The sequence below is a fragment of the Arachis stenosperma genome, chromosome 3 (genome assembly GCF_014773155.1).
Source record: "Arachis stenosperma cultivar V10309 chromosome 3, arast.V10309.gnm1.PFL2, whole genome shotgun sequence".
Lineage (NCBI taxonomy): Eukaryota > Viridiplantae > Streptophyta > Magnoliopsida > Fabales > Fabaceae > Arachis > Arachis stenosperma.
Window position 1 is genome coordinate 133,535,184 of NC_080379.1, and position 13,644 is coordinate 133,548,827.

The 13,644-nt window shown below is 34.6% G+C and overlaps 1 non-coding gene across 1 annotated transcript; it reads left to right on the forward strand.

Moving 5' to 3' along the window:
• The first annotated feature begins 555 nt into the window (after window positions 1-555).
• LOC130972445 (small nucleolar RNA R71) lies at window positions 556-663 on the forward strand. Its single transcript, XR_009083612.1, has one exon. It is a non-coding gene; the product is annotated as a small nucleolar RNA R71 (small nucleolar RNA).
• The last annotated feature ends 12,981 nt before the right edge of the window (window positions 664-13,644 follow it).

Genomic DNA, 13,644 nt, shown 5'->3' on the forward strand with positions numbered 1-13,644 from the left:
ACTCTCTGTCTATTGCTGAGAAGATGATGGAAAAGGCTTGCCATTGCTAAACCTGTTTCTTCCACCATTATTGTTATTGAAACCTTGTTGAGGTCTCTCTTGATTCTTCCATGAGAAATTTGGATGATTTCTCCATGAAGAATTATAGGTGTTTCCATAGGGTTCTCCTAGGTAATTCACCTCTTCCATTGAAGGGTTCTCAGGATCATAAGCTTCTTCTTCAGATGAAGCATCCTTAGTACTGCTTGGTGCATTTTGCATTCCAGACAGACTTTGAGAAATCAAATTGACTTGTTGAGTCAATATCTTGTTCTGAGCCAGAATGGCATTCAGAGTATCAATCTCAAGAACTCCTTTCTTCTGACTTGTCCCATTGTTCACAGGATTCCTTTCAGAAGTGTACATGAATTGGTTATTTGCAACCATTTCAATTAGCTCTTGAGCTTCTGTAGGCGTCTTCTTCAGATGAAGAGATCCTCCAGCAGAGCTATCCAAAGACATCTTGGATAGTTCAGACAGACCATCATAGAAAATACCTATGATGCTCCATTCAGAAAGCATGTCAGAAGGACATTTTCTGATCAATTATTTGTATCTTTCCCAAGCTTCATAGAGGGATTCTCCATCCTTCTGTCTGAAGGTTTGGACTTCCACTCTAAGCTTACTCAATTTTTGAGGTGGAAAGAACTTTGCCAAGAAGGCATTGACTAGCTTTTCCCATGAGTCCAGGCTTTCTTTAGGTTGTGAGTCCAACCATGTCCTAGCTCTGTCTCTTACAGCAAAAGGGAATAGCATAAGTCTGTAGACCTCAGGGTCAACCCCATTAGTCTTGACAGTGTCACAGATTTGCAAGAACTCAGCAAAAAACTGATGAGGATCTTCCAATGGAAGTCCATGGAACTTGCAATTCTGTTGCATTAGAGAAACTAATTGAGGCTTAAGCTCAAAGTTGTTTGCTCCAATGGCAGGGATAGAGATGCTTCTCCCATAGAAGTCGGGAGTAGGTGCAGTAAAGTCACCCAGCACCTTCCTTGCATTGTTTGCATTGTTGTTGTTTTCGGCTGCCATGTCTTCTTCTTCTTTGAAGATTTCTGTTAGGTCCTCTACAGAGAGTTGTGCCTTAGCTTCTCTTAGCTTTCGCTTCAAGGTCCTTTCAGGTTCATGGTCAGCTTCAACAAGAATGCCTTTGTCTTTGTTCCTGCTCATATGAAAGAGAAGAGAACAAGAAAATATGGAATCCTCTATGTCACAGTATAGAGATTCCTTGAGGTGTTAGAGGAACAGAAAAATAGAAGGAAGAGGTAGAAGAATTCGAACTTAGTGAGATAGAGTTCGAATTGTGCATTGAGGAGGAGTGGTACTTCATAAATAGAAAGATGTGAGAAGAGAGGAAGAACTTTCGAAAATTAAATTAAAAAGATTTTGAAAACATTTTGAAAAACTTTAATTGATTTTCGAAAACCAAGAGTGGGAAAGAAATCAAGTAATTTTTGAAAAAGATTTTGAAATAAGAAATCAAAAAGATATGATTGAAAACTATTTTGAAAAAAAGATGTGATTAAAAAGATATGATAAAAAAATTATGCTTTTAAAAAGATATGATTGAAAAGATATGATTTGAAAATAATTTAAAAAAAAAAGATTTGATTTTAAAAATTAATGACTTGGCTAACAAGAAAAGATATGATTCAGACATTAAACCTTTCTCAACAGAAAAGGCAACATACTTGAAATGTTGAATCAAATCATTAATTGATAGCAAGTATCTTTGAAAAAGGAAAGAAATTGATTTTGAAAACATTTGATTGAAAAGATATGATTTGATTTTGAAAAACTTTGAAAACTTGAAAAAAAATTGATTTTGAAAACAAAATCCTCCCCCTTGTGCCATCCTGGCGTTAAACGCCCAGAATGGTGCACATTCTGGCGTTTAACGCCCAATGCACTACCTTTTTGGGCGTTAAACGCCCAACCAGGCACCCTGGCTGGCGTTTAAACGCCAGTCTGTCCTTCTTCACTGGGCGTTTTGAACGCCCAGCTTTTTCTGTGTAATTTCTTTGCTGCATGTTCTGAATCTTCAGTTCCCTGTACTATTGACTTGAAAATAGAACCAAGATCAAATAAACAATGCATGCAAGACACCAAACTTAAAATTGGACACTAGACTCAAACAAGAAACATAAAATCTTTTTTGGTTTTTATGGTTTTGTAATTTTTTTGTGCTTTTTCGAAAATTATATGAAAATAGAAAATAAAGGTTTCAGAATTCTCAATTTGAATTCCAGGAATCATTGCAATGCTAGTCTAAGACTCTGGTCCAGGAATTAGACATGGCTTCACAGCCAGCCAAGCTTCCAAAGAAAGCTTCGGTCCAAAACACTAGACATGGCCAATGGCCAGCCAAGCCTTAACAGATCATTGCTCCAATAGCAAGATTGATAGGAATCAACAAGCTCTTGTGATGATCAGTTGAAACCTCGGTCCAATAAGATTAGACATGGCTTCACAGCCAGCCAGACTTCAACAGGTCATCATGAAACTCTAGAACTCATTCTTAAGAACTCTGAAAAAAAATACCTAATCTAAGCAACAAGATGAACCGTCAGTTGTCCAAACTCAAACAATCCCCGGCAACGGCGCCAAAAACTTGGTGGGCGAAATTGTGATCATCAATGGCGCCATCAACATGGTACGCTCATTGCAATCTCAACTCTCTATCACAACTCCGCACAATTAACCAGCAAGTACACTGGGTCGTCCAAGTAATAAACCTTACGCGAGTAAGGGTCGATCCCACGGAGATTGTTGGTATGAAGCAAGCTATGGTCACCTTGTAAATCTTAGTCAGGCAAACTCAAATGGGTATAGATGATGAATAAAACATAAAGATAAAGATAGAGATACTTATGTATATCATTGGTGAGAGCTTCAGATAAGCGTATGAATATGCTATCCCTTCCGTCTCTCTGCTTTCCTACTGTCTTCATCCAATCCTTCTTACTCCTTTCCATGGCAAGCTTATGCAAGGGTTTCACCGTTGTCAGTGGCTACCTCCCATCCTCTCATTGGAAATGTTCAACGCACCCTGTCACGGCACGGCTATCCATCTGTCGGTTCTCAATCAGGCCGGAATAGAATCCAGTGATTCTTTTGCGTCTGTCACTAACGCCCCGCCTTCAGGAGTTTGAAGCACGTCACAGTCATTCAATCATTGAATCCTACTCAGAATACCACAGACAAGGTTAGACCTTCCGGATTCTCTTGAATGCCGCCATCAGTTCTTGCCTATACCACGAAGACTCTGATCTCACGGAATGGCTGGCTCGTTTGTCAGGCGAGCACTCGGTTGTCAGGCGATCAACCATGCATCGTGTATCAGGAATCCAAGAGATATTCACCCAATCTAAGGTAGAACGGAGGTGGTTGTCAGTCACACGTTCATAGGTGAGAATGATGATGAGTGTCACGGATCATCACATTCATCAAGTTGAAGAACAAGTGATATCTTGGAACAAGAACAAGCGGAATTGAATAGAAGAACAATAGTAATTGCATTAATACTCGAGGTACAGCAGAGCTCCACACCTTAATCTATGGTGTGTAGAAACTCCACCGTTGAAAATACATAAGAACAAGGTCTAGGCATGGCCGTGAGGCCAGCCTCCCAAAGTGATCAAAAGATCTAAAGATCAAAAGATTCCAAAGATCAGAAGATGAAAATACAATAGTAAAAGGTCCTACTTATAGAGAACTAGTAGCCTAGGGTGTACAGAGTTGAGTAAATGACATAAAAATCCACTTCCGGGCCCACTTGGTGTGTGCTTGGGCTGAGCATTGAAGCATTTTCGTGTAGAGACTCTTCTTGGAGTTAAACGCCAGCTTTTATGCCAGTTTGGGCGTTTAACTCCCATTTAGGTGCCAGTTCCGGCGTTTAACGCTGGAAATTCTGAAGGTGACTTTGAACGCCGGTTTGGGCCATCAAATCTTGGGCAAAGTATGAACTATCATATATTGCTGGAAACCCCAGGATGTCTAATTTCCAACGCCGTTAAGAGCGCACCAATTGGGCTTCTGTAGCTCCAGAAAATCCACTTCGAGTGCAGGGAGGTCAGAATCCAACAGCATCTGCAGTCCTTTTCAGTCTCTGAATCAGATTTTTGCTCAGGTCCCTCAATTTCAGCCAGAAAATACCTGAAATCACAGAAAAATACACAAACTCATAGTAAAATCCAGAAAAGTAAATTTTAACTAAAAACTAATAAAAATATACTAAAAACTAACTAGATCATACTAAAAATATACTAAAAATAATGCCAAAAAGCGTACAAATTATCCGCTCATCACGTGCCTTATTTTCTGGTGTACTCTTTTTCCTAATCTTAAGATATTTTTCCTTAAAAAATAGTTTTTTTTTCGAAGGGGGTTTCAACGAGGCACCACAGCAAGGGCTAAGGATAGTAAAAAACCCTTAGTAGAAAATTTATGTAAAGGAATTCTTCGTTTATTAACACAATTCCATTTCTTCTTCAAAAGTTTCCTATAAAAAGTATTAATTTAAGCTCGACAAATCGCGAAAATCATTGCCCGACCTAAAATGGTCGGCAATTTTAAGCGATGACGTACAAGTTAATGTAAGAAGTTATACAACCAATTCGTGACAACCGACCTTAAGATCAAGGCGGAATAAAAATGAAGTGTAAAAATAACTTAGTAAAATCCAATTAAATAAAGTCAAACTCATAAAAGGGAAAACTATATAAGCAAAACTTGGCAAGAAAATAGCCTTAAAAGTTGTTGAGGTATAATCCCCAACTAAGTAGCTATATTAGCCAAGAGTCAGTTCAAAAAATAGTTATTGGAAGATTCAAAATCATTATCAAGGTGAAGAAAGGTTCTTTATATTCTAAAAGTATTTGAAAAACAACTTAAAAGCAAAAGTAAGTTTGTCCAAAAAACTACTAACTATTACAAGTTAAAATTGTTCATAAAAGACCCACAAGTCGGGCCATCCAACAAACAATGTAAGTAAAAACTACAAAGAGCTACGAAGAAGGGCTAAGTAGAGGATTAAGGTCCTCCCCAGTCACGACATCCTTGCCTCAGGCAGGAGGGGTCAGAGGGTGAACAGAGACCAGAACAGCAGGAATGGCACTAGGTAGTGAAGGAGGGAGCTTGGCATTAACAACTTCAGAAGGGACCTCAGAGGTCTGAGAGGACTAGCCGACTTGAGTACCTGAAGACTTCGGGTCGGGAAAAACCTCCTCTTCGTCATCTTCAAGGGCCGGGACAATCTTCCCATCCACCACAATATTATCTTGACTGAATAGAGAAAGATCGGCCTCAGGGGCAAGGACTTGGACTTGAGCCTTTAGGATAGCAAGCATCTCGTCCATCTCCTCGATCACAGACTCCTCAAGAATGGCATATCTTTCTTTTGCCTTCTTCGGGGCCTCCTGAAAATCAAGCCTCTCCCCATAAACTCGGGAATAGCTATCATCCACCTTCTTTTACAACCCCTCCGCCATAGCCGTAGCTGCCTCCGCCTTCTTTAACTGAGACTGAGCTTTCTCCAAGTCAGATATTAGCCTGTCCCTCTGATAAATCCATATTTCATGATGATTTTTGGTTGAAATTGAATGGATTTCATCATATAAACTTGCCCTTATTCTTTTGAATAGCATGCTTTTGAAATTTTCTCCTAATTTGTGTTTGATTATGAAAACATGCTCTTTTGTATCTAATTTGATCAATTTTTTTCCATTTGTCTTCCATTCGATGCCTTGACGTTGTTTGTGAGTGATTTCAGATGTATAAGGTAGGAATGGCTTGGAGAGAATGGAAGAAGAGCATGCAAAGAGGAGGAAGCATGAAAAATCAAAGGAGAGGAGCACAGCGATGTGTGCGTACGCACAGACATGCGTGCGTACGCATAGGCATCAAAATAAAGCCACACATGCGCGTGAGCCACATCGTGTGCGTCGTGCGTCTGTTCAGAGCATCGCCTAGTGTACGTGCGCACAGCTACTTGTGCGTACGCACAAGAAGAGATTTTGGCAGAGTGTGCGTGCGCACACGTCTGTACGTACGCATAGGTGTCCGTACATGCCTTCATTAAAATTGCACGTGACTCGTGATTTTGGTGGATGGGAGGCCCATTTCTGAAGCCATTTAGCTCATATTGAAGGGAAAATGAAGACCATAGCATAGAATAACATTAGGGTAGCTTAAGAGTAGTAGTAGAAAGCTTTTAGTATAGTTTTTCTCTAAGTTTTTCATCATCATCTCCATTAGGGTTTATACTAGGGTTTTACATTCAAGTTCCATTTCCATTTTTGATCTTGAATTTTGATTGCTTCCATTGTAAGTATCTCTTTGTTACTTCTCTTTATAGCTACATTGTTCTTACTCTTTCTTATATTTCAAGTTATAGTTCAATTTTACTTCTCTTTTGTAATTTCAATTTCTTGTTGATGAATTTGATGATTGATGTTTGTTATATGCTTGCTTGAGTTATTATTGTTGATTGAGATCATTTATTGCTTTTGTTTTCAAGTAATTTCTCATTTTTCCTATGTTTAATGTTTTTGCGCACCAAGTGTTTGACAAAATGTCAATTATGATTTTGGGCTGGTTTTCTATCTATTGGCTTGGAGAAAGTGAGCAATTGGGTTCCTAGAGTTGGAATGTCCAATATTTAGTGTCAATTCTTGGATTGTTAATTGTTCTTGTTCCCACTAACGCTAATTTGTTGCTAAGGCAATTAGCAAGCAATTTAGGATTTGTGGGTTAAGAACACTTATGCTCATTTAACTTACTCTCCGATGTGAGGGTTAACCAAGTGAGATTAATCCATTCTAATTGTCTTAGTTATGGTTTCAACAAGGAAAAGACCCTTAGCTCATTCCAAGCCAAGATGCCTTTTATGCTTTAAATCTTTTACACACATTTACATTAGTCTTTTTTATATCTTACTTGTCTATATTATATAGTTAGTTATTTAGTTCCTTTATTAGTTCATTTATGACAATTTTGAATGTTATTTTATTTCTTTATATGTTTATCTCTTCATTGAAAATTCCTTGATCATTACAACCAGAATTGTACACTCATTGGTCTCAAGTGTCCTTGGGAGACGACCCGAAAATTAAACACTCCCGGATTGAATTGGTTTTGAATAGTGACATCTTTTGAATTCAAACTTTGACTGAGAGTTGATTGTGGGTATGGGACTATACTTGCAACACTAATTCTATTTTAAGGAAAATTCCCTAACCCACTCTAGGCTCCCGTCACCCTCTCCTCCTCCAACTCCTTATTGATTCTACTTAGCCTCTCCACCTCAGCTCGGGCGGCGACTAAGTCATTATGAGTAGCACTTAGAGGTGTCTTCTATCTACAACTTCTTGGATAAAAAAGCACACACTCTGGCTATCCAAATTCCATGTTAGGCCATGAGTTGGAGATAATTCTGAATAGCCACATCGTTCATACTAATACGGCTATGAGGAAGATGTTCTTTTCACTCGAGGCAAGCCCATCGAAACATTTATCATAAATATTATTCCCATCTTCAACGGTTTTTGTTTTTTGAGAGGAGGCTCTGAGGATGAAGGAGAAGGAGGGACTATCACAGTCATTGGAGGGGAGTCAGAAGGGATTAATCGACTTAATGGAGTAAGAATGATCTTCTTTTGGGCCGAAGTACCCGAGTCCGATTTCTTCAAAGTAGATTGGACAGAGGTACCCCCGGTTTTCTTTTCTTGAATACTCTGAGCCACAACATTTTTTCTAGTCTGGCACAGTTGTTTCATTGCTGTAGACTCCGAAGCCATGTTCTCTACAAAACAAAATAAAAGACACCTTAGTCAACTACGGGGACAGTAGAAAGGACAGAAGAATCTACCTAAGTCAAAAGGGAAGGAGAGATATTCGTCGACATGTCATGATTAACAGAATGAGACATAAAGCTATACCTACAAATTCAACAAAGAAATCATCACCAAAAGAACTCGGACATCGTTCAAAAGAAGTCGGGTAAAATAAACAAAACTCAAAACGCTATTTTAGAAGATCTTTTTCAAACAGCAAACATAAAAATGGCTCCCCTCTTATATTACAAGCAGCGACACCATTAGAGAGAAACACGACTATATTCTACAGAAAATAAAATGATAACAAAGCTCCTCCAAATCTCAAAACACAGCTAAACATTCACAGCAGTAACATCAGAAAAGCAGTTTCAAGAAGGGATTTTTTAGTAGACAAAGCGAAAACAGTCAGCGAATTTTCCAAAAAAAAGTTTCAAAGATACAAACAAAACTAACAATTCAAAGAATCTCTGCTACTACTCAAAATGTTGCCCCAATGCAAACAGATTCAAAAAAAAAAACCGAAAAATAGTTATACAAAAAAAGGGGAACCAAGAGTACCAACCTTGATGGAAATTCGAAGAAGGAAAGGGGCATGCCAAACAGCAATAAACACGAATGATCCTCTCCGTACAACAAGACAAGATTTTCAAAGGGTCCACAATGGAGAAATCTTAGAGCCAAAAATGGTTGGGAAACAAGAAAGAAAACGAAAGAGTTTCTTAAAGAAGCAAAGAAAGCGTTTTCAAAAATGGAAGAAGGAAGAAGAATGAAAGCGCGAAGCATTTATAAGAAAGAAGGGGCAAAATAGTCATTTTACACCCCTATTTAAAGACGTGTGCGGATCCCAAGGGAACTGCCGCACAATGTTCGCCCCTTATTTAAAGAGGCAATTTTCAAAATTTTCAAAACATGTCGCGTACTCGCCTGTTGAAGGCGGTGTACTCGACGTCAAACTAAAGCCACGAAATGCTCGAACCTGACCTCCCAAAAACTTGGACTCAAGTAGGGGCACTGTTCATACCCTGGCTCAAAAGATAAAAGCCAAGCTCAATAAGGATGAAAGGTCCACCTAAGAAGGTGGCACCTATTGCATACCCGGTCGGACACAGTGAAAGAGACTGGCTTATACTTATCCAAATAAGTAACTGCCTCTCCGAATTTCTCCCACTATCTCTGTCTTCCTAAAAGATAGATCCTAATAAATTATCTCAAGATAAAGGGAACGGTTATCCACCAATAAATGTGGAACTACTCCAATAAGGGTGGTTATCAACTCTACTATAAATACACTAACACCCCTCAAGTATATTCACATTCTAATCTACTAAAAATCTGCCTAAAACCCTTGTGAACTTAAGTATCGGAGTCTCTTTTAGGTACCACCCCCACCTTCTCACAAAGAACTCGGACGACGGCACCTCGACATCAGAACAAGTCGGACGCTGCCTCAAAAAGGATCTGGGCCTCACGCTCAGGACCAAATCAATGTTTCAGGTAACGCTCGGAACAAGTTTAAAAGATAAAGACTTATATTAAAAGTAGTTTATAAATAAATTATTTTGTATTTAGATTTTTATTATAAAAATACTTGTTTTAAAGTTATTTTAATAAGTAAGAGTGATAAAATAGCTTTTGAAAAGGTGAGAAGTTAAATTTGTTGATTTCTTCAAAAATTCTTAAACAATTTTTTGAGAAGTCAAAAACATATTTAAAAAAACTGTATTAAACAATATTAATGTAACTTTTCATAAATCAAAAAGTCAAAAAAATAACTTTTGAAGCTTTTTCAAATGAACTCTAAATTAGATTCTATCTTAGTTCACCAAAATTGAATTTAGTTTATGGTTCGACTTGTTAATATTAAGTTTATTTACGAAGTTAAATTCTATATCACTCAAAAATTTATAAATGGTCTCATATTGATAAGCTAATTTAAATAAAATAAACATAATTTATAATTTTATATAAATAAATAATAATTTATATATAAAAAATTATAAATTATTATTTATGTCTTTTATCAATATAAAAGTAACTATAAATTTTTATATCAAAATATAAATATATAAAAATTTTGTTGATTTTCGTAAGTTAAGCTTGCTTAAGTTTAAGATTAACCTAACCTGCCAAAAATTACAGGTTGGATTAAGATTTAAAACCCGCTAGTTTTGGTGGGATAGTAGGCCGGTCTATTAAGCCAGAGTATTTTTTTTTTTTTTTTTGTTAGAAAGAGTAATGGGTACTACAAATATATATATATTTATTTATAATTTCAAGGATTTTTTTTATTCTGATTTGTGTGTTTTTTGTTTATTTTATTTTATTATTTTTTAATTTATTTTATTTTCATTATTAAGTATAAGCTTTAAATTATGTGACTTAATTTGTTTTATAGAATGAAGATGATTCTTTTATTTTCTATCACAAAATTTTATTTCTACTTTTATATTGTATTATATTATAAATGTTGTTGTTTTAAAATAGTTTGTTATATGAAAACTATGTTGAAATTGTTATTTTGTTTATTCTATGTGGTAATTTGAAAAAGTATATTATAAAGGATAATTTTATTGACGTTGAGATTTTAAAAGAAGATTGTGAAAAAAATTATATTATAATATAATTATTTTTTATTTGTGTTTAAATTATAATTGAATTTTTACTCATCAATTATTTTTATTAGCTAATTTTTAATCATTTTTACCACCCTTAAAATATAAAAAGTTAGTTGGACTAACTTACCATCCGGGCATCCACTAATCTATTATAAAATAAGACAGACTAATTAGTCAATTCTATATTTTAATGAATCTTAGCGTAATGCGACGAACTATCTACTTTTACATTCCTACTTCAGACACTAAGGTTTTGTTTGGAGGAAAAAATGGAAATGTAGAGGAAGTAAATCAAAAAGAAGAAAGGACGAGAAAAGAAGTGGAGTGGAAATTGGTGCATGGTTTTCGTTTTTATTTTTTGATTTTATTTTTAGTATTTTTTGTTTTTTAGATTTTATAAAAAAAAAATCAAATTCTATTTTTTAGTTTCATCTCTTATTTTTATTTTTTTATTCACAAAATTTAGAAAATAAAAAATATTTAAAAATAAAAACGCAAACTAAACATATTCTTAATTTTTTTTATTATTTGAATAAAAAGAAGTGTATATAATTAACTTTTACTTTATGTTTTTCTATTGAGAAGAAAAAATTTTTAGGTGAATGTTATCGGTATATACTTATAAATAATTGTCTTAATATAAAATTAAGAATTAACAATTATTAAATGATTAAGATATTTAACTAAATAATTATTTAACAATTTTTATCTATTATATATATTAACTTTACATAAAGACGATTACATGTGAATTTTTATCGGATGTTATCATTTTTTTTAATTTGTTTTCTCTACTGCTCTTCTATTTCTCTTCCTCCTATTAATTTCTTTCCCATTTCAACTCAAACAAACAACGCCTAAGAATTACTATATCATACATCAACATACATTCTTAAAAAACCAATTATCATTGCTTGACAGTTAGTTATTTTTATATTTTAAAAGATAAAAATTAATTTATAAATAGAGGAAAAAATAATATATTTCAATAATATTAGATCATAATTTATTATGCAAAAATATGGATCTGCAAAATGACATGCTGCAAAATGCAAGATACGTTTGTTGGTAACAAAAAATAAAAAAAAAATATTTTGCAAACGCAACTTGCATTAGAATGGATGCATGTTCAAAATGATCCCATGGCCTACTCGTTTGACCAGTTTTTTGTGGGGAGAAGCAAAACGCAACCTGTATTTTATATACAAGTACACAGATTGACATGCAATTTGTATTTTGTAAGTGCACTGCGTTGAATACTGTTGTATGTGCGTTATGTATTGCCTTTTTTGACTGCTTTTTTCTTTTTTCTCTTTTATATGGCCGTTACTCTATTCGCATTTTTCCTTATACATTGTGAGAGAGTTTAAAATTTTTTTCTTAATATATGAGAGGAAGAGGGTAAAGAACTTGAACTTCTTCTCTTCTGCATCTTCAGAACAAATTTTTTTAATTTTAAGTTAATTAAAATGATTCGTGATTTTACACTAGCTGCGGAACATATTATTGAACATTTAGATAATTTTTAATATATGATTTTTTATTTTTTATTATTAAATTATGCTATTATTAAATTGTTATTATTATTGCTATTATTATTATTATTATTATTATTATTATTATTATTTAGAGCTACTGTTGTTATTATATTACTATACCATTTTATTATTATTATTATTATTATTATTATTAATAGTTTAATAATGCTAATATAATAATATTAGTATTAATATAATATTAGTATTATTATTTTTCCTATTGCAAGTTACTAGGAATTTATTATAAAAAAAAACTTGATTTGCCAATAACTTATAATGGGATAACTGCAGTTGTCCTAGCATCAATTGAATTTCATCATTTTTTGCAAATAGATAAAATGAGAGGATATTCTATATTGTTAAGTGTTTTAGTGGAGAGATGGAGACTTAAAATTCACACTTTTTACATTTCAGTTGGCAAAGTGACTGTCACTTTAAAAGACGTCACACATATTCTTAACATGCATGAAGGTTAATGTGGAGCTCATGATGGGCAAAATGGACAACAATCACTCCTTTTTGGTTGAGAATTGCATAGCAATTTCTGGTAAGTAGCTCAATCTACAAGATCACATGTTGGGGAAGGTAAATCTAGCGTAGATTCGGCAATGTAGTGACACCAAATTGTTAGACACCCAAGAGTCGATCGAGCGGTATGTCCGAGCTCATATTTTGCTTGTTTGGAACTATTGTGTTTCCAGACAAGTTGACCAATTCTGTCAACTTGAAGTTTTTACCTTTCCTTCGAGATTTCATCGCATTTAAACTTACTGTTGGGAGCAATTAATATGGCACATCTATACAGGTCGTTGTGTCATGCATCGCGATACAATTGTAAAGATATGGATGATCCCTTTATTTTACTTGAGAGCGTATGCCGTGGATAGCACCCATTCCTTGCGGTGAGCTTCCAATAGTTGATTTTTCAATTCGACACGGGTAATGATTATCGTTATTGTTATTTTTATTATTGATGTTATTATTGTTGTCATTATTATTATATTGATTACAATCAATGTAAACTGATTTAGGTGGAGTTATTGGCACTGGCTATCGGCTTATGTGTAAAGGTCTAGGGCACAATTTAGACAATAATTAGATGATATGGGTATCAATGATTACGTTTTAATAACTTATGTTAAGAAATTTTATTTGTGTTTAACAATATAATTAATTATCGTCGTATTTAATGATGTACAATTTATATAGCGGCCATATGTAGGAGTTACCCTCCATGAGTAACAACATATATTCAAAAATTAATAAAGAAAAAACTCTCACGCATATGCCATCTCACCCTCTACAATGACAAAAACAATCAGCACAATGTTTTAGTTTCCGTCCTGTGCTATTGCAATTAAAAGTGCACATTTATATTTACCATATAGGTGTGTGTCATCAACCTGCACCAATGGATTGCAGTATTTAAATACTATAATAAACGGATAGAAGTTCCAAAATATCCGAGTTCTGACGAACCAAAAAATTTTAGTAATATTATTTGCACTTTTTTATGCATACAGTGAGTTTTAAACCTGTGTCTCCTTGCTAGGCAAAGATAAGAAATGCCACCAAGCTAGTGTGTTCATTTGAAAATTTATGTGCAAATTATTTTATATA